We start from the raw sequence: 21,989 nt of genomic DNA, 5'->3' as shown, positions 1-21,989 counted from the left end.
ACATGTACAAGTTTTACTTTCTCAGCTACATTCTCAATCCCATCCTTGGGGTAGAGATAGCTTTGAATACATAGACAAGTGCTCAGAAAAATCTCTGAACTTATTGATCTAATAGTTCAGTTATGATACATATATTTCTAAGGGAAATTTCTTATAAGCTCAGAGAAGTGCTCAAGCCATCAAAAGTGACAGATGGGAAAGTTTTGGTATGGTTATGTGAGTTTCATGTAATTGGGCCTATATAAAATAGCCACACCCATAACACCCCTGAATCTTCCAGATGTGGGTTGTGTGAGGCTATCTAACCTCTCTGTACATGCTTTGGTGAGAATCTCAGAAACTGCATTTTATCTTTTAATCTTTAGATAGGATAAGGAATATATATGTATTTCTGATTTCATTTATGTATGCAAGTATATTTGCTTATTTCAAGAAGTATTAGATTGAGTTTAAATAAAAATCTTAAAAGATAAACATGAGTGATCTTTGGCTGAGATACAAGGTTCTCACTTGACACCTGGAATAAACATATTTCTATCTTCTCTCCAGTCAAAGGGCTATTAACCTATATAAATTGGATATTGAAGAGAGCAGCCATCTCAATATAGCCCTGTGATTTAGTGGTTGATGTATTGCTTTGGCAAAGAGACCCTTTATTTCCATGTGTCTGTTTTAAAAGGCATTTTTCCCTTATGGTGGGGGGGGGCATTGACCTGTTACAGATGAATCTGGAGTTTATTGGTTTCTCAAACCTCAGCACTGGCTACTTGACAGAACAACAGTTTATTGTTTGGACTAATAGAATACTGGGCAATTGGCAAATCTGCCTTCTCCCAATGCACTTGTTTCTCTGGCGTCTTATTCACTATTGGTTCTACTAATGATTACTAATAGAATTCTGTGAATAATATTTGACTGATACAATACTGCTGTTGTAGGCAGTGTTTTGTTTAGAAAGTATATAGCAAAATTGCAGGCCTTCATTCTGGACCTAAATTCCTCCCCTCTCTGCTTTATTTTTAAACCAACAGAGTGTAATTCTGTTCTAAATATACTAGATTGTTGAGCTACTAACTAGTATTTATTTATAAGACCTGCATTCATTTGCCTTGTTGTAGCAGTTCTCAAAGAAGATATTTGATTTTGTATGCAAGTCAGAATTCAAAGCTAGCTGATTGCACAAGCAACATGAGAATAAATTCCCTCTGTAGTGTCTGATCAAAGCAAATGAATATGCGAAATATTCTGAAGGGAGGCAAAGTAAAAAATTGAGAACTGTCCCAGTCTTTGAGAGAATCACATCAACAGTGAGCAATTTCATTCCTGTAAAAGAGTTTGCAGGCTACTCATGGTCAACACGTATCAGTCAACACATGTGATTCAGTCATGAATGACAACTCTTTTGGTTGATCTCTAGGGCTGCCAACCTCCATGTACTAGCTGGAGATCTCCTGCTATTACAACTGATCTCCAGCCTATAGAGATCAGTTCACCTGGAGAAAATGGCTTCTTTGGCCATTAGACTCTATGGCATTGAAGTCCCTCCCCAAACCCTGCTCTCCTCAGGTTCCACCCCAAAAACCTCCTGCCAGTGGCAAAGGGGGACCTGGCAACTAGGGCTGTCGATTCAGTTCATCCCGAACCGAAAAACAGCCGAATTTTCCCCGATTCGGCCGTTTCTATTTCAGATGGAATCAAATTTAAAAAGGCAGGAAAACAATGAGCCGAATTCAGCAAGTTCGGGGCGATCGCCGAATAAATTCAGCAAATTCGGGAGCTCCGAATCAGCAGCATAACCATAAAGGCATTAAAAACACATTTGCGCCTTTCCACGGCTCTGGGGGGGCATGTTTGGAGGTAGAGGTCCCAAACTTTCAGGGTAGCTTTAGGTAACCCTTCTTGCAAGAACCCCCACGTTTGGTGACGATTTGGGCAGGGGGTCCCGAGTTATGGGGCCCAGAAGGGGTTCCCCCCAAATCGCCCACAGGAATAAAGGCATTAAAAACACATTCATGCCTTTCCACGGCTCCGGGGGAGCATTTTTGGAGGTAGAGGCCCCAAACTTTCAGCATAGCTTGAGGTGACCCTTCTTGAAAGAACCCCCAGGTTTGGTTACAATTGGGGCAGGGGGTCCCGAGTTATGGGGCCCAGAAGGGGTCCCCCCATCCATCTGCCCATTACAGCCTTTAAAAACACAGCCTTTAAAAAATTGGGGGCTTTTCTCTATAATTCTCTATAATTTCCGGGCAGGAAGCCAAGCCCTGAAAAACCTCCAGACTAACAAAGGCTACAGTCAACAATAGCCATGCAGATTAGCTTTGGATTTCACACATTACCAGATCATTTCAGGATACAATGCTTCCATATTAACATACCACACTCTCATCAGTACATTATCTTGATACTTACAGGACAATGATTAGCACATTACGTCTGCAGGACAGTACTCAGCTCAAGCCCAACCCCTCTCTGACTCTTCCTACACACTTGACACTGAGAGACACTGTCCTTCAGTGTTACTACTCTGAAGATGCCTGCCACAGTTGCTGGCGAAACGTCAGGAAAGAAAATTCCAAGACCACGGTTACACAGCCCGGATAACCTACAAGAACCTATCATAGCTAATGTCCGTGACTTTTGTTTTCCTTTTGCTTTCACTTCAGGTTGAACAAGTGTGTAAGAACAAGAAGAAGGACGGAACGCGGTCCGGATGTCCCAAGCGTTTTCACTGCCTACCAAGCATTTGACAGCAGAACAGCCTTGCTGGCGCATAGTAAGATGGAACTTTAAATAATGATTTTTCCACCTTTAGGTATGTTATCTTGTCTTATTTTCATAGCTAAATGTTATTATTATTACCTTTGGAATGAGACACACGTTTTGGAAAATAGAATGTTTATTATTGTTTTTAGGAGCTTTGTCTCTTTGCGTGAATAAACAGCTGATGAAGCTGCCCTGGTAGGCAGTGAAAACGCTTGGGACATCCGGACCACGTTCCGTCCTTCTTCTTGTTCTTACACGCTTGTTCAACCTGAAGTGAAAGCAAAAGGAAAACGAAAGTCACGGACATTTATGATAGTTTTGTAATTTATACTTACCTTGCAAGCATTGCTGCCTTGTAGAATTTTGTAGTGTCTTGTACAGCTACTTTGTGTCATCTCGTCCTGTTGTATTTTATATGTTGTATATAGCTTTAAGTTTCATTTTTGTCACTTTCATGTTGTTTAGCACTATTGCACTTATTCACTATTAAGAATATAAGCTTTTATAGAAAAATTTCCGAGCTTGGTATTATTTTTCCATACTACCTGGAGGTTGGCAACCCTACCCTGAACCTACATTTGATTTCTTTCTCTACCTCTTAGTGTACATTAAGAATAAAACAGATTAAGTAGATTGTAGATTAATAGGGATATTTTATATTCAATTTATATCCTATTTAAATGAACTTTAATGGAGTTCCAGATATTCCCAAATTCAGTTTCTAAATTTCGAATTCCAAATTTGAAAGGCTCTGAGTTCAAATCCAAATTCTGAAGCCAAATTTTTGCTCTTTTTTCTTCTTGTGTACCTTTTATCGTGTGTTCACATTTTGGCATCCTGTATGCTCAGAAAAGTTCCTGGATCTGGTGCTCTGCCTTTATTTTCCATTATAGATTTTGTTTCCGTGCTCAGAAGAGTATTTGCTGATTTGCCAGGATTACATAAATAGCCCTGTTTCACATCACAGTGAACTCAGCAGAAGCAACCAAGCAATGTGACAGCGCTATCAGGGGAGTTATTGTATTTGGTCATGGAGGGTGCTCAGTGTTTCGGTGCCAAACAGAAAGCAAAGAGCCCAAAATGAGTTTTGCTCACATACTTTGTGTACTCAGCAACATATTAAGAATGGAAAACCTGGCAGGAATTGAAATAATAAATCCAGTGAAAACCCACAAGACACGGAAGAGTTCCATCTTGCTTTCTCTTACGGCAGCTAAAGTCTGTCCAAGTTTTAAAGGAAAACAGCCCATTCCTGAGCTGACGGCGTACGCAGACGGCGGGGAAGAGGCGCAGCCGCGCCTCCTCCTAAGCCGTTTTGCGTACACCGTTAAACAAACAAACAAAAAAGCTGTTTCACGGCTTTTTTTTTTGTTTAACCGTGGCCTTTTGCCCCATAGGGAACCATGAGGCTGCACCTGCTAAAAAGCAGGCACAGCACCACCATTCCCGGCACCAGCGTACTGGGATGAACCGGGATAGGAATCCACCTAACCTGCGGCTCCTTCCCCCATCCCGCCCGGGAACGCCCCCCACCCTGGCGTGGCCACTGTACGCCATGGCCTATGCCACGGAGAGGCTGTGTTGGTGGAGGGGCAAGGCACGGCTCTGTGGTTCTTGGGCGCCGGTGGAGCCGCCTTCCCCGCCAGCGTAAGTGTGTGTAATTGCGTGATTACACGCACTTAGCTGGCAAGCAGGCCACGCCGCCTATTGAGATTTGGCACGAATCTCTGGAATGGGCTGCTAGTCACTGAAATCACGCATGTGTTAGGTGTATGAAAGCCTGCTTATGATTTGTATATTATGCCACACCTTTTTGGCCAATGGGCCCACAATACAACACTAATATCTACCTCATCTCAACAATAAAGGAATATTCATCTTAATATGACGACAGAATAATTTATTGAAATCAGGACCAAAGACAGCATACAAAGCATTAATGTGAAAACTTAAAATCTTTCCAAGGGGAGGGGTAGTCTCACTTTTCGGTAAAGCAGCTGAGAAGTGAATTTATCGTGCCAGTTTTAGTTACAACGTTTTTATTTAAATATAGCATCCTATATGGGGTTCAAGCTAGTATTGCTCCCTCAAGGTGAGACCTTTTCGATGGTAAATGCCAACACTCACCACATGAGGGCATATTCAAACAAAATATTTGCCACTCTTCAAAACTGGTGTGATAACATCACTTTGAAACAACCTTATCACCTCAGAAATAAGCACTTTAGAATTATCCTTCCAGTTTCATTAGGTACTGTGTGTTGAGGTAACAAAATGAGTTTTGCAGTAGCACTCTGGTTTTCTCTACTTGGACTAATTGGACCTAAGATCCTTTCCACCAATGATGTGAAGGCCCGATTATTTGTTGTAACCACCACATACTCTAACATGCTTTATATAGGGCTAGACTAGGTTGCCTGGTCCCTCTTTTTGGGGAGATTTTGGGGACGGAGCCTGAAGAGGGCAGGTTTTGGGGAGGGGACGGACGTCAATGCCATAGAGTTCAATTGCCAAAGTGGCCATTTTTCTCCAGGTGAACTGGTCTCTATCGGCTTGAGATCAGTTGAATTAGCAGGCGATCTCCTGCTACTACCTGGCAGTTGAAGGAAAATAACAAGCACTGATGGCTACTGGAAACATCAATAAGACTTTTTATAATTCAGTCATAAAAATCAAACCTTATACAGTGAAACAGAAGCAAACAAAGTCCCGTGGTGAAAATAATTTTCGCCAGGTGAGGTCTCCCGGTTGCCAAGTTCCAGGTAAAAGCTGGAGATCCGTTCACTGGGGCGGTACTAGCGGCATGCCAAGCCGCAAATGAAACAGGTACCGCAGGCAAAGGTAGTTGCAGATCGATATTGGCTGTATGTAGCCGAAGAATTTTGAGCCAAAACTTGATTTTAAAGTAAATTGTAACAAAAATTGGGGCTGAATTGCCCTTTACTTTGAGGAGAATTTCCTTAGAATATTTTAAGCCCGAAATAGGATTCCGGTATTTTCCTATTTCGCTGATGCTTTGTCCATCGGGCTTAAGGTGGCTTGAGCTAGTATATTTGACTCTATATAAGAAAAATAATACAAAAATGCGAGACTTGAATATGCTATACAATCTTAAGAATACTAATATTGCTAATATAATTATACAGAGGAGTCTTAACACATACATACCAAATGCCAGTGAATAATATCACATCTGTCATGAGGAAGGCTTGTAGCATTCTTAACAATGAGTACTCATAGCAATGCTTAAATGTGCTATATTGCCAACAGGTGCAACTAGCATTAAAGAAACAGTACATTTTAGAAACAAGAGAAGGCCTTGTGCCAATTACATGTTCAAAGCTACCAGGTCATTTTACAAAAAACAGGAATAATCATAGGCTGTGTTCAATCCATAAGGAGACATTGTGTTAAACATAAAAATAAAGCGATTTTCTTGTTGAGACAGAAGTCTGTCTATATTTTGTTTTGTGTGAGGTTTGGGTGCATATTGCCAGATCACAAAGAACTGAATGTCAGTGTCAGAACTTGGCAACCGGGAGACCTCACCTGGCGAAAATTATTTTCACCACGGGACTTTGTTTGCTTCTGTTTCACTGTATAAGGTTTGATTTTTATGACTGAATTATAAAAAGTCTTATTGATGTTTCCAGTAGCCATCAGTGCTTGTTATTTTCCTTCAACTCTGTTATTATAGCACGAGGGACGATTTTTGAATTGTATAACCAGTCATGGCATATTGGTCAGACTCTTTTGCTTATACCACTGAAGAACATGAACGGGTTCTCAGTGTTGTTCCACCATTACAGGAAAAGGTTTCTATTAGAAAAGATTCTTATGAGCAATTACTGAATCTATCTAAACGAGGAGTACGTAACGATATGCATGCCTCTTCGTTAGCTGACTATTTAAAAAATAAAATGATACCTAGAGGTTTAAGAATAAGCAAGGCACCAACTTTATTCCGACAGGATGAGGATTTCAAAAAACATTGGATGGCAATCCTCAATAAATGTTCTTATGATTTAATGTTGCTTATTGTACAACAGGCAAATGCTGAGAATATAAAAATTAAAAAAGAAACTGAAGAGATGAAAGACAAATTAAAAGATGAATTGGATACTTCTGAACTGGCTAGCTTAATTAAGAAATTGGAGTCTGATTTGAAATCCTATACTGACAACATAAGGTCCTATAAAATTAAAAAATTTGAAAGGGACACAATGGATTATTCAAAAAATGCTGTTTATCCTTGGTTTAATATTCAGGAAGGAGGGACAGAACCTCAAAATACAGGCAGAAGATATACCCGTCAAAATCAAACTGAGAGTGATTCCTCTAGCCTTTCCAGCCGCTCCTCATTCAGGGAATACTCTTTAAGACCCAGGAGAGGCCGGGGATATAATTATTTTCCCAGGCGCGGCCGGCGCAGAGCAATCTCATAGTCAATATATCTGATTATGTATTATCTCCTACAGAACAACAGGTTTTAAATTTGGGTTTGGGGTACGTTCCCAAACCCACCTACTCAGCTTTTCAAACCCGCATTGACATATTTAAGTTGGTCCGACTAATTAAATTAAGGGAACATTTTGGCGAATCTGCCGCCCCAATTCGGACATTTCGACCACGTTCTACTTACACTCCCTCCTCTTGCAGTCATTTAATAACGACATTCCACCATCAGGTTCTTAAAGACCTTACTAAACTGGAAAAAAGACGCAGGTTCCAAGGAAATAATTTTTCCAAAGATGAACATGAGGCTTTAATTAAATTGGCCAATAATCCCGATTTAACCATTAAGGAAGCTGACAAGGGCGGGGCCATCGTCCTACTCAACTCTCGGGATTATATTCAGGAAAATCGCAGCCAGCTCAGCAATCTTAATTATTATCAACAATTAAATCATGATCCCACCTCAAGAGTAATGTTATCTATCAGAACAGTAATTCAGGAAGGCTTAGCCATGGATTATATTACACGCAAGGAAGCTGAATTTCTTTTAAATCAACATCCTCGTATGGCTATTTTTTATTCCTTGCCTAAAATACATAAAAATCTTTCCAAGCCACCAGGCCGACCTATAGTTTCTGGGAATCAAAGTATCACTGAACCTTTAGCTCAATTTTTGCAGTTTTATTTAATGGATTTTTCAAAAAATACCCCATCTTACATACAGGACAGTAAGGATTTTATAAATAAAATTGAAGGCATTTCCATCCCTAAGGACTCAATTTTGGTTACTTTGGATGTTATAGCCCTTTATACAAATATTCCTTTAGATCATATTAGGGCTATTGTCTCTGATTTGCTGGAGGCACGTATGGAAAAAATTCCTCCTTCTCATTTTTTGTTGGATCTCCTTGACTTAGTACTGGAGAATAATTTTTTTCGTTTCCAGGATGATATTTTTTTACAAGTCAAGGGAGTAGCAATGGGGTGCTCGTGTGCACCTTCTCTGGCCAATATATATATGGCAGATTATGAAAAATCCTTTTTGTACAGTAATTGTCCTTTTATTTCTAATATTTTGGTTTATTTTCGTTTTTTGGATGATGCTTTCATGGTCCTAAATAATAAGCAACACTATGATGAATTAATAGTCTGGCTTAATTCAAAAAATCCACATATTCAGTGGACAGGACAGATGCACAAAAATAAAATTAATTTTTTGGACTTAACTGTGGCTGTTACCTCGGATTTAACTTTATCAGTGCAACCATTTAAAAAAATCACAGACAAAGGAGCACTCCTTCATTACAACTCTTTTCACCCAAAACATTTAAAGCAAAACCTACCCTATGGTCAATTCCTCAGGCTTCGTAGGAATGCTACAGAACAAGCTATTTACAATCAAGCAGCTGATGATTTGACCAAAGTACTTCTCTCTAGAGGTTATCCACATGAAGTGATTTCTCAAGCTAGAGCTAAAGTGGATAACATGGATCGTTCTACATTAATTAGTGACCAAAGAAGGCAAAGTGTGTTTCAAGGGATTACCTCATCTTTACAATTTTCTACCCATACCAGGGATATTCAAAATATCATATATAAGCATTGGCATCTAGTACAGGAAATTCCTGGCTGTACTATAAAGCCCAGATTTGGCTATAGAAAGACTTCCTCTTTAAGGGATCAATTAATTCATACAGATGCCTTACTTAAAAAATCTTCTACTATCCCATTGGGTCATTATAGATGTGGACAATGTAACATGTGCCCATTTTCTTTGCCAGTAAAAGAATTTACCAACCCTGTTACTAATTTTTGTTTTAAATTAAAACATTTCTCAAACTGTAATAGCAAAAATGTTATTTATTTATTGAGATGTCCATGTGGTCTACTTTATGTAGGAAAGACAACTAGACCCATTAAATTACGTGTGGGTGAACACAGGTCACGTATTCGCAATAACGTGGTAGAGGCCCCTTTAGTTTCACATTACAATGAAATGAGACATGCTGACACTGACATTCAGTTCTTTGTGATCTGGCAATATGCACCCAAACCTCACACAAAACAAAATATAGACAGACTTCTGTCTCAACAAGAAAATCGCTTTATTTTTATGTTTAACACAATGTCTCCTTATGGATTGAACACAGCCTATGATTATTCCTGTTTTTTGTAAAATGACCTGGTAGCTTTGAACATGTAATTGGCACAAGGCCTTCTCTTGTTTCTAAAATGTACTGTTTCTTTAATGCTAGTTGCACCTGTTGGCAATATAGCACATTTAAGCATTGCTATGAGTACTCATTGTTAAGAATGCTACAAGCCTTCCTCATGACAGATGTGATATTATTCACTGGCATTTGGTATGTATGTGTTAAGACTCCTCTGTATAATTATATTAGCAATATTAGTATTCTTAAGATTGTATAGCATATTCAAGTCTCGCATTTTTGTATTATTTTTCTTATATAGAGTCAAATATACTAGCTCAAGCCACCTTAAGCCCGATGGACAAAGCATCAGCGAAATAGGAAAATACCGGAATCCTATTTCGGGCTTAAAATATTCTAAGGAAATTCTCCTCAAAGTAAAGGGCAATTCAGCCCCAATTTTTGTTACAATTTACTTTAAAATCAAGTTTTGGCTCAAAATTCTTCGGCTACATACAGCCAATATCGATCTGCAACTACCTTTGCCTGCGGTACCTGTTTCATTTGCGGCTTGGCATGCCGCTAGTACCGCCCCAGTGAACGGATCTCCAGCTTTTACCTGGAACTTGGCAACCGGGAGACCTCACCTGGCGAAAATTATTTTCACCACGGGACTTTGTTTGCTTCTGTTTCACTGTATAAGGTTTGATTTTTATGACTGAATTATAAAAAGTCTTATTGATGTTTCCAGTAGCCATCAGTGCTTGTTATTTTCCTTCAACTCTGTTATTATAGCACGAGGGACGATTTTTGAATTGTACTACCTGGCAGTTGGCAACCCTAGGCTAGACTGACTCTGAAGAAAATCCAGAAGGTTTTTGTTTCAAAATGTGGCAGCTAAGATCCTAACTGAGATCCTCTGGGAATGCTAGTCAACTACACTGGAGTTCTATTTTGCTTCTAGGCCCAATTCTAAGAGAAGGTTTTGACTCGGAAGCCCTTAACAGCTTGGGTCCAAGGTACCGGAAAGACCACCTCTGTTCATATGAACCTGCACAGGACTTGAGGTCAACTTTGTGGGCATTCTCCAGAAGAGTATTTTTTTGTTGAGGTCCCCAGACATTGGAGCTGTGCGCTTGCCCAAATTCCATTTGGTCCCCCTCTGTTTTGGCCTCCTGACATCTTGTTAAAACCTTTTTTTAATTATTATTATTCAGAGCATTTTTAGCCCACCTTTCTCTGAAACCAGAGAAATAAACTCTGTTGTTTCCAGAGGGCCTTTGGAACCGGGTGAACTTCACTCCAGCACTGATGCTGCGTCTTCCATGCTTATTCACTGGTATGAATCCAATGAACTGTGAGCAAAGCTCTGCTTGCCAAATGGAGCTTCCCTTCCTCCTCGCTTTCCCTGAGGCCCACAGCTCCCCAAAATGTTGGAACTGGGGTTCAGAGGACCCCCAGGAGACACACTGCATATGATATGAGGATCTGGGAAGGGAAACTGGCAAATATATTGTTTCCCTGCTCCACTGGTTGAAAGGCCCTTGCAAGGGTTCAAAATTACTATCAAATACAACACACTCTTGTTGATTTTTCAAAAAGTAATGTTATGTTTTTATATCTATATTGTAATTTGTTAATTCATGTAAGCTGTGGCTTAACACAAATATCCTGACTAGGGTTGCCAGGTCCCTCTTTGCCACCACCAGCAGGAGGTTTTTGGGGTGCAGCCTAAGGAGGGCGAGGTTTGGGGCGGGGAGGGACTTCAATGCCATAGTGTCCAATTGCCAAAGCAGCCATTTTCTCCAGATGAACTGATCTCTATCAGCTGGAGAACAGTTGTAATAGCAGGAGATCTCCAGCTATTACCTGGATTGGCAACCCTAATCTTGACTGAACAAAAATTATATATAAATTGCTCCTCACAGTAGTTGGCTGTTATGAAGTGGCAAGTAGTTTGTGTTCTGAGCTCATAACACAGGTTGGTGGTCAGTTATCTCTAGGGCTGCCAGGCCTCCTGCCAGTAGCCACATTTGCCCACCACTGCCTGGATCAGGGGTGGGAGGGGGGGAAACCCAGCAACATCAGTGGGGTTGCCAACGTCAAGGTACTGGCTGGAGATCTCCTGCTTTTACAACCAGCCAATAGAGATCTGTTCACCTGGAGAAAATGGCCCCTTTGGCAATTTGACTCTATGCCATTGAAGTCCCTCCCCAAACCCTGCCCTCCTCAGGCTCCACCCACAAAATCTCCAGGTATTTCCCAGTCCGGAGCTGGCAACCCTAAACATCAACTACGTCATAACATCACTTCCAGGAAAAAACCCAGAAGTGACATAGGATAGCTCTAGAAATCACCAGAAACTCTGTGGTTTTATCATGGAGCTTCTGGAAGATTCCTAGATCTATCCTATGTCACTTCTGGGTTTTCCCCAGAAGTGATGTCACAATATAGCTGATGTCGCTCTCACACACAAACCAGTTCCCCCACTCCTAATCCTCCCGCTGGTTGCCAGGCTCAACCTAATAACCCCTAGTTATCTCCGTGTCACTATTTATAACCTAAAACCTAATTGTATTCGTTTAGATATTTAGGCCCCACTTTTCTCTCCAATGGGGACCAAAGTGGCTTACAGCATTGCTCTCCTCTTCTCCATTTTATCGTCACAACAACCCTGTGAGAACAGATTAGGCTGAATGAGAGTGAATGGCCCAAGATCACCCGGTAAACATTCATAGCAGAGTATGGATTCGAACCTGGGTCTCCCAGGTGCTAGTCTGACACTAACCACTACACCAGGCTGGCTCTCTGGTTTTCACACACACAAAATCTGATTCATACTGTGACTGCTAGTGCCTGGCTGAAAAAATTTAAGTTAGCAGTGCTATTCACCTGTCAGAGAAATCCATGTTAAAACTCACTCTGGCTTTCATGGAGATTAATTACAGCTTTAAATTGTGTGTGTGTGTGTGTGTGGGGAGTTATGATTAATATAAGTCATTCAGCATTTATTTTCATTTTTAAGTACTCTGAGCTTTTGCCATTAAATGGATATATGGTTTATGCCTATTGAAATGTACACATAAAGGCTTTCAAAATCACTATCCTTACCTTTATAAAGGAGTCCACAGCACCATTATTGATCTCCTGATGGAAATTTTGGTACATTTAATGCTATTATCATGAGGGACTTTCCCCCCCTTTTGCATATGTGTGTGTGTGTGTCCCATTTTCATCACGGGAAAGTGCTTTGACTTCCGAATTAAATTCAGATAGCATATTTTTTTAACTCTTCTTACAGCATAAAAGCTTCTGCATGTGTCAAAAGGGGAAGCAATTCATTACTTTCAATTGCTAAGAATCACAGAACGAGAATGCATTACTAAAGTGTTTGATTTTGCGTCTAATTTTTTGCGGCAGAAATAATCATTTGCAAAGTGAATGTCTGTGAGGATAACCCCAGCTGTGTGCTAAATTAATTAATGCCAAAGTATTTCAAATACTACCTTGGAAATAATTATGAATAATTTAAAATACGATCCTGTTTGCTGTAGCGTCACCTCTGTGGAGCCAGGAATTAAAAAATGATACCTTTCTGATGGCCACAGAAGGCTCATCAGCGTAAGAATGGGGCATTTCCCCCATTAAAAACAGTGTTGCTGTTGTTGGAGGGGGTGTTCCCGGCCTGAAAGGGGTCAGGAAGCTGCCAACTGGCAGCTCCGCCCCCTGGAATGCCCCTCGGGGTGACAGCACGGGGATTTGCACTGGCGGGACACAGGTGGGAGCCCGAGCCGACATCCCAGGGCCATGCTGAGTGCCAGCGTATGCACGGCCCAAAGCTGGCATCCCTGCCTCTCTCGATAGTGCAAGTGGCTCCACTTGCATGCCTCCTGAGCCTTTTTGACCCCAGAGCTCAGGAATGGGCTGCCCGAACAGTGTATCTTTGTTTAAGATTGCACTGGAAATACTATATTCAGGTTTTCACTTATTAAACAAGACTGTATGCATGTTTATCTGACAGCAATGTAGAGGGACTTTGTTCTGAGTAAACACGCATGGGAGCGCATTGCTAATAGGCTGTTATCAGATGCATCCTGATGGAGGTTACAGCACCAGTTATAAACCACCACATTTTAATCTAAGGTCTTGCACCTATGTAGTAGAAACATACACACTTGGAAGAATACAAATGGATGACAGTTACCTTCTCAAAGGGCACAATCAAGTAAAAGTGAAGCACTTTTTGGTCCACTTGAGTTTACTGAATGCGTAAATTTCTACTAGCAAAATCAATGGGATTTGACCGTGGCCGGATCATACCCAAGATGCACTGGGTCAGCTTTCAGTTAAAAGTCGTATTCGCTACATTTATTTAAATAAATTGAAGTGGAGGAACAGATAAATTGCCTTTGTGGGCCACAAAGGGATTTATGTTACAGCGTATAGAAAAGCAAAAGAAAAAAAAGAAAAAGAAAAGATTAGAAATTACTATTAGACCAAAGCATTATTACAGGACAATCAAACATTGAATTTATTAACTGTCGTGTAGCTAAAAGAAAAATTGCTACAGAACATACACAAGTGGTTTATTGTTGATATTACAGAGTGTATGATGCCCCCCTCCAAAGAATTTGTTAACATATATACTTGGGTAGTACTTACTGTTCAAACAGTAGCATCAAGCAGGAGTCTGTGCAGAGGTCTCCCACTTGTAGTTAGATGCTGAGCTGGAAGAACGGTGCTCAGTGGTGCCTTTTCCCATGCCAGAAACACATCATCAACTGAAATAGAGAACATTTCTTAATAAGTAATCCCACTCCGTCCCAAATACGTTTTTAAAAAGGCTGTTCATACATGATAGTGTACACACACCACACATAAACAAATCTGACGGATGGTCGGAAGGCTGGGACAGTGATTAGTCTTGGGAAGTCTGTGCCATAGCATAACTTGGTGTCCTATACAGGGCTTCCGGCAGGAGTTTAGATTCCGTTTTGTGAAGCAAGATTCCAGCACGCTGAGTGAAAGAAACAGATGGGCACAAGGAAAAGCCAGATGGGGCCCCCCCAAAAAAGCAAGACTTTTCATTACTTGCATTTTTGCTGTTATGGAACAATCAGTGTTGACTTTATTATTATTTTTTTTATAAATGTTTTTATTGATTTTGAATAATAAATGGGATACAAAAGGAAAGAGGGGTGGGGGAATAAGCGTGGGGAAAATGTAAAAATAAATAAATACATAGATATTGTGCAGTTTTAATATATCTAGTACTACAACCTTATAGAGTAAAGGAAAAATAGGGAAAGGAAAAATAATATTATTGTTGATATCTAACATTCACTACCCCTGTTTGTAATGTCTTCCATATTTTTAACCTAGTAGTAGTTTAATTCGATTGGATCTTTTATCTGGTGTTTTTCATAAATTCATAAAAGGATCTCCATCTCTCGTGATTCTGTTCTCGTGTAGTATCTTTCAGATAATCTGTTAAGTGTGCCATAGTAATATATTGACTTTATTGAAAATTGAAAATGAAGAAGCCACTAGGGCTGGAAAGTGATGACTTACAAGTCAGAGGATATTCCATGCTAAAACAGCTACAATTTCAATTAACTGACAAAAACGAGGTACGTTAAAATTCATGCCAGCAAGGCAGAAGCCCTCAGATGTATTTATAGGAGATGATTAGCAAATAGTGCTCACTACATACACACACACACGCGCACACACACACACACACACACACACACACACACACACATGCACACTTAAAGGGATTACATTCATGACTGAGCAAGGTAGTGCCTGAACCACTAACTCACACATTTTGTTTGCAAATGTGTGAGGCTGGATTGATCCATGTAACAACATTAGGCAGTAGAGATTTGAAAGAGTATTGCACAATTTTGAATGTTCCCCTATGCTGAAGAAGAAGAAGAAGAGTTGGTTTTTATATGCCGACTTTCTCTACCACTTAAGGGAGACTCAAACCGGCTTACAATCACCTTCCCTTCCCCTCCCCACCACAGACACCCTGTGAGATGAGTGAGGCTGAGAGAGTGTGACTTGCCCAAGGTCACCCAGCTGGCTTCATGTGTAGGAGTGGGGAAACAAATCCAGTTCACCAGATTAGCCTCCGCCGCTCATGTGGAGGAGTGGGGAATCAAACCCGGTTCTCCAGATCAGAGTCCACCGCTCCAAACCACCGCTCTTAACCAATGCACCACACTGTCTCATACTGAGAAAGGGGAAGGGACCCTTTGCAAATATAAAATGGACAGGGCAGGCAGTGGGTGGGGCTAAAACCTGGGCAGCTTTAAGATGGAATACTCCACCGACATAATGAAGTGGTACAGTCCATGGGGCAGGTGCATTTGGAATGTGATAAAAAATCCTATATAGTTCTTAACTTCAGAAGAGTAACAAATTCAAATGAAGTTTCATCTAACTTTCTGATCCAAATGAAGACCAAATCTTCAGGTGGCACCAGAATGTCTGCCCACTGCATGGTACTTTCAGTTGGCTTTTCTTGGGGTAAGGAAAGAGGCAGCATGGGGAGAGAAAACTTGAATGCTAGGGTTGCCAGGTCCCTCCTAGAGTCCTAGCAATCGGTAGAAGCTTTTGGGAAGTGGGTACAGGGGGTGGCAATCCACGTCCCCATGCGCTAATGTCACTTCCGGCATGATGCAGAAACACCAGCATTGCACTGGAGGAGGGGGGGAACACTCTAGCACTTGTAAAGCTGAATGTGTGACTGAAATGTCACATTGGTCCAGGTACCAGTCCTTGGTTTCAATGTAACATGAATGCACATTGACTCTTCCTCACAAACAGAAGTGCACGTACACAAATAATGTTTTCATTGTTACGTGTGAAAAGGACGTTTTTCTCCCTCCTGCTCGGAGCACTTGTGTGAAGCATTTCTTACCACCTAGCCTGCTCCACAGATGAGAATTTAAGTGTGTCCAGTATGGGGTACTGCGTAATGCCCACTTAGAAGTTGGGTTGGAAGATCTCTTCAGTGAGGGGCACAATTCCTGACATTTTCATCTCAAATAATTAGACGTTGGAATTACAGTTATAGCTGGAGATGTGTTTCTTAATGAAACCAATGAATATATCAAGAACAACTTCAAACATCTGCTGTATTAAGGGATTTCTATTTGTAACAAACATACAAGTTGAACCCAAATAAAATTTCAACCTGAATCCCTACCCCCTAGTCAACCACCTCATTATAATGCATCTGTAGATTCGGCCTCCTGTGTAAGAACTTCACACAAGTGGAGGTTGGTGTCCTTGCTAAGGTCAGAATCAAGTTGCCATGTCCCCACAATGTCACACATGGTCACACATATTTCACTTTGCTGATGCTGCCTTTCTGGTACTCTCTTGCAAAGAACTGCATGCTGTTTTCGGGAACCAGCAGGCACTAAGGACACAACTGTACATCATGCATTCCTATGAAAAGATGTATATTAAATTAAATTTAAGGTAAAAATAAAATGTGTGCTTGGAGCAAGGAAATGGACGAGATGATCTGGACGAATGATTTGCAATAAAGGTGTTATGTGTGTTGACAGAAGACAGAGATGAATCGATCTATGGTTAAATGATTTAAAATAAACATTTTTTGCGCTAGAGGAGATAGATGAGTTAATCTTGCTATTACCTGATTAAAATGCAAGTTACCTGAACTGGAAGTTACTTCAAAGTCATCTAACTCAATGCCTTTTTTTAAAAAAACTTAAACTGCATTTATCTATAAAGAAGAATAAATTACTCTCAAAATATCAATATGGATTTAGCAAGGTAGGGAGGTATTCGGTTAAGAGTTATTCTGCTGCGGAAACCGGATCACATTATAAACCCTGCTGTGTTTTAATAAAAGACTATCTAGCAATTTGTTTATTGCAGTAGCTTGCTACTTTTTTGGTGGTTTACTCCCAGGAAAGTGTCCTTAGTATTGCACTGCAATTCTATTCAGGTTCTGTTCCTACATCTAACAATGATCATTGTAGCTGTAATTAGAAACTGTGATGCTTTCTGATTTAGTGAACACATGAAGCAGCTGCCTTATACTGAATCAGACCATTGGTCCATCAAAGTCAGTATTGTCTACTCAGACTGGTAGCAGCTCACCAGGGTCTCAGGTAGAGGTCTTTCACATACCTACTCGGCTAATCCCTTTAATTGGATATGCCGGTGATTGAACCTGGAACCTTCTGCATGCCAAGCAGATGCTCTACCACTGAGCCACAACCCCTTCCCATGAATTTATTTTGGACAGTGAATTTCTTTTGGACAGTGACTCATCATAACTGTGTTTGGTTCTATCAGCAGCTTCACTTTTGTATGATGTCAAGAAAAATATCAATATTTCAGGGAACTCCTAGTTTTAGGCTCTTTGGCTTAGAAAGAAACCATGATTGAACCCAATGGCCAATTTGCCATGTGGGAAATGTGTGTTCTGCTCATTTCTTAAATATGTGCTAAAGTGATGCAATACAACTGACCATGTTGGGTTCTGCAAGACTCTAGTTGCTATTGCTCTGCCTCCTCCTAGTTACTGCCTTTTTTGGGAAAGATGTTTGTTCCTCCTAGCTTTCCATTTATTCATTTAGGTGAAAAATGTGTATGCTGCCTCTTCATAAAGATGTGACCAAGGTGATTTGCAGTGTAACAGAGTAGCTCATAGGTACATAACAATCCTATAATCAAAGAACCAGAAATAACCATAAAACCTAAAACAATCAAGAAATACCATCAACTAGATCAACTAGGACAGCAGCAGCATCAAACAAGAACATCTATATCAAACCTTAACAAGACAAAAAAAGTAATATACCTAAAGGGAGCAATCAATCAATTAAAAAGTGGCTGAAATATAACAGTGTTGGACTGACACAAAAATATATTTATTGATGTGCCAGATAACAGAAAAGGGGAAGGGCATTTCTAAGGGGGGGCAAAACAATATCATTTAATGGAATGATGGGACATTCAATAAAAAAACCTCACAAAAACTCAAGTATTTACATCTTTCATAGCACATGAACAACATTTAGTGTTGTCAAATCTGAAAACCATCTCTCTCACACACACACACAAATAGGGGAGGCAAATTGTTCCTTAATTGAAGACCCTGGCTATGAAACTTTATAGCTTGGGAAATGCCTTCCCCACCACAGATTTCTAATGCAGGTGACTATCCAAACACATGAGAAATATGGAGAAAAATTACTTCATTTATACCCCGCCTTTCTTCCCAATGGGGACTCAAAGCGGCTTACAGCATTCTCCTCGCCTCCTTTTTATCCTTACAACAACCCTGTGAGGTAAGTAAAAATTCTTCTCCATAGTAAAGTGGTCATCTATATTCACCGTTTATTTTGAAACTAAGCCCCATTGTTGTTATTAATATCTGATCTACGTTGATAGATTGCATGTCACTTGTAAATTCTGAGCTGAAACATGTGACCAAATTATCTCAGGGTAAACTGGCCTACCTTGCTTGTCAGTTTCATCGTGCTAAATGATAAGGAGAGGGTGCTTTTACACAAAAAGATACAGCTATCACATAACAAGTCCAACCTCTGGCTTGCCGAAATCTGTTCTAGGGCCACACGGAGCCCCTTCAGCTCTCTGAAGAGGCACCAAGAAAAATATCTTCCGATGACATGACTCACAGTGGTTACCATTTTCCTATTTCCCTTTTTGTCCCTGGGTGGGTACCAGTTTTGTTAGGTACAAAATCTACATGCTGTAGAGCACATGGAGCAACTTTCTGCCTGAGCCAGCCAGACACTCGTAGAAAAAATGAGAAATTCTAGTGTCTCAGGTTTCCACCTACGCCCTCCCCACCAAAGAATGCTAAATTTATTTTGGCAATAATCCAAATAAACAATTGCATTGCAGTTGCTACGTTCCAGGCCATTCTCATATTTGACCTCACATGACTGCATTTTCAGTAGCTTCCAACTGCAGCTCTTTTCAATTAATGGATTCCTGCACATTGCTAACGCTTTCTGATTGCTCATTTAATCCAATTTCCATATCAAGTTCCATTAATCTTATTCATCTTGCTTTATTCCTAAAACTCTTCCTTAATCCATTTACTCAACTTTTTAATGTCTGCAAATGAGATCTTTCAAAACTGCCTTGACTGACAGGTGCTTTTCAAACACCAAAAAAAGACATTGGGAAGACTGAACATTCCCCTTTCCCAAGAAGATGAATAGTTTAGACTTTTTTTTCTCCTCAGCAGTGAGTCCACACTGCTATGGGTCATTTTACAAGATAGCTGATGCTTTACTTCCTCTTCACATTGGCAACCCTGCTTCTTATTTCTCTCTCCGAGATTCTCTCACAGTATTTCACAATATTATATAGTTAATTGCAGGGCTTACATGGAAAACTACGAGCTTAGGGGCAGTCTTTTCCCCCTTCTAAAGTCTGATGAATCACTCCATTCTTGGCTTTCTTTTCTACTAGCGCATACGTGGGCTACAAATTTCCAGCTCCCTTTATTTTCAGCTCCCTAGAACTAAGCTATGCTTAGAGCACAGAAATGTCTGGGTACAGGTTGGACAGATGCATTTTGTCTTCTTTCCAGGCAACAGCTTGTCATCCAGGTCCTATGCCCGCATGGAGAATGCAGGCTTGGAGCCACAGAGGGGTCTTGTGGTGTGGATGAACCACGAGTAGCTTTTCCGCCATTTTTTTTTTTACAATGCGTGGTGAATAGCTTCCAAACATAATTCTCCAAATGAATGATAATGTCAGATTTAACTACGTGAAGAAGTCATTTTAAATGACTTTAAATGGGAACGGCTTAGTGGTAGGGGCTCTGCTTTGCAAGCAGAAAGTCCCGGATTCAGTCCATGATGTCTCCAGCTAAAAGGACAAGGTATTAAATGATGTGAAAGACCTCTGCCTGAGACCATGGAAAGCAGCTGCTGGACAAGACTGATATCAATGGAGCAATGGTCTGAATAGTCAACTTCACATGTTCATGTAAAAAATTACATTTTTTTAGATCCATAAAATGGCAAGGCATTCTGGCCAGATAAGATTCTGGGTTTGCTGTTGTTTAGAAAATGGGGAGGGGCCTAAAGCCATAGGGAAAGCAGTATTTTTGTCAGTGGTACTGTCACAAGCATTAGCCAGGCCAATTCCACGCTGGCTATTTACTAGGGTTGCCAGGTGGGTGTGTGCGCATGCAGGCACATGCACACAATGACAGCACTTCCGGTTTTACTTCCTGGATAGCTGCTGTGAAGGTAGGAAAGTTTGTAGTTGTCCACCCCCACCGCCATGGCAAACATTTCCCCTGCCCCATCCCCATTCCCCTACTTTCTCCCACTGCCGCTGAGCATCTTTGTGCTTTTGAAAATCAGCAAATGGTTATTGGTGACCCTATGAATCAATGCCCTCCAAAACGTTCTATCATTAACAGCCTTGCTCAGATCTTGCAAATGGAGGGCCATCATGGCTTCCTTCACAGAGTCAATCCATCTCCTGTTGGGTCTTCCTTTTTCCCTGCTGCCTTCAACTTTTCCTAGACTTTTCCAGTGACTTGTCTTCTCATAATGTGAGCAAAATATGATAGTCTTAGTTTAGTCATTTAGTCATTTTAGCTTCTAGGGACCGTTCAGGCTTGATTTGATCTAGAACCCATTGATTTGTGTTTTTTTTTGGGCAGTCTCCACGGTATCCATAACACTCTCCTCCAACATCACATTTCAAAGGAATCTATTTTCTTCCTGTCAGATTTGTTCATTGTCCAGCTTTCACACCCATATATAGTAATAGGGAATACTATGGCCTCAATTAACTTGATCTTGTTGCCATTGACCAACCCTTACACTTAAGAATATTTGCTAACTCCTTCATGGCTATCATCCCCAGTCCTTGAAATAGCTCTATTGATATCTTATCTGCTCCTGGTGATTTTTTTCTTCTAATTGCTCTCAGTGCAGCTTTCACTTCACTTTCTAAAACTGTAGGTTCCCCTTCAAAAGATCCTTCTTGAAAGGAATCTTTCATCCTTTCTTCTCTTCTGTATAGTTCTTCAGTCTATTGTTCCCACCTTGTCTTTATTTTGTCCTGTTCAGTTAATGCATTTCCATGTTGATCTTTCAGCATGCTTAACCATGCTTTAAATTCCCTTTTGATTTCTTGGATCTTGTGGAACAGATCTCTTGTTCTTCCTTTTTGTGGTTCTGTTCTATTTCTTAACATTGGTTATTATAATAGTTCTCTTTGTCTCTACATGTGAGTCGCTGGAATGCTGCACTTAGACTTCTGATTCTGTTTCTGTGGCCTTTTACATTAAATGGAAAAGTAAGACTTCATCCCCTTTCATTGTGGAGATGTAAAGGGAAAAGTATAACTCCACAATGCAAGGAGACAGAGACTTTGAAAAAAATTAAAACTGGGAATCCAAAGAACCTGTTATACATATTGTTGTAATGTTATAGCAATATAAATATATCTAATTGCTAATTCAAAACAACAACAACAACAAAGAAGTCCTGTTGGTATGGAAGAAATAGCTGCTGTTGGGAGACGGGTGTGGGGAAAGTATGCAGTTACCTGCAATGTGGAAGCCCCATT

This window comes from Euleptes europaea, chromosome 15 (genome assembly GCF_029931775.1).
Source record: "Euleptes europaea isolate rEulEur1 chromosome 15, rEulEur1.hap1, whole genome shotgun sequence".
Taxonomy (NCBI): domain Eukaryota; kingdom Metazoa; phylum Chordata; class Lepidosauria; order Squamata; family Sphaerodactylidae; genus Euleptes; species Euleptes europaea.
The sequence above is the reverse complement of the archived record's forward strand: the minus strand, read 5'-3'. Positions refer to the sequence as shown.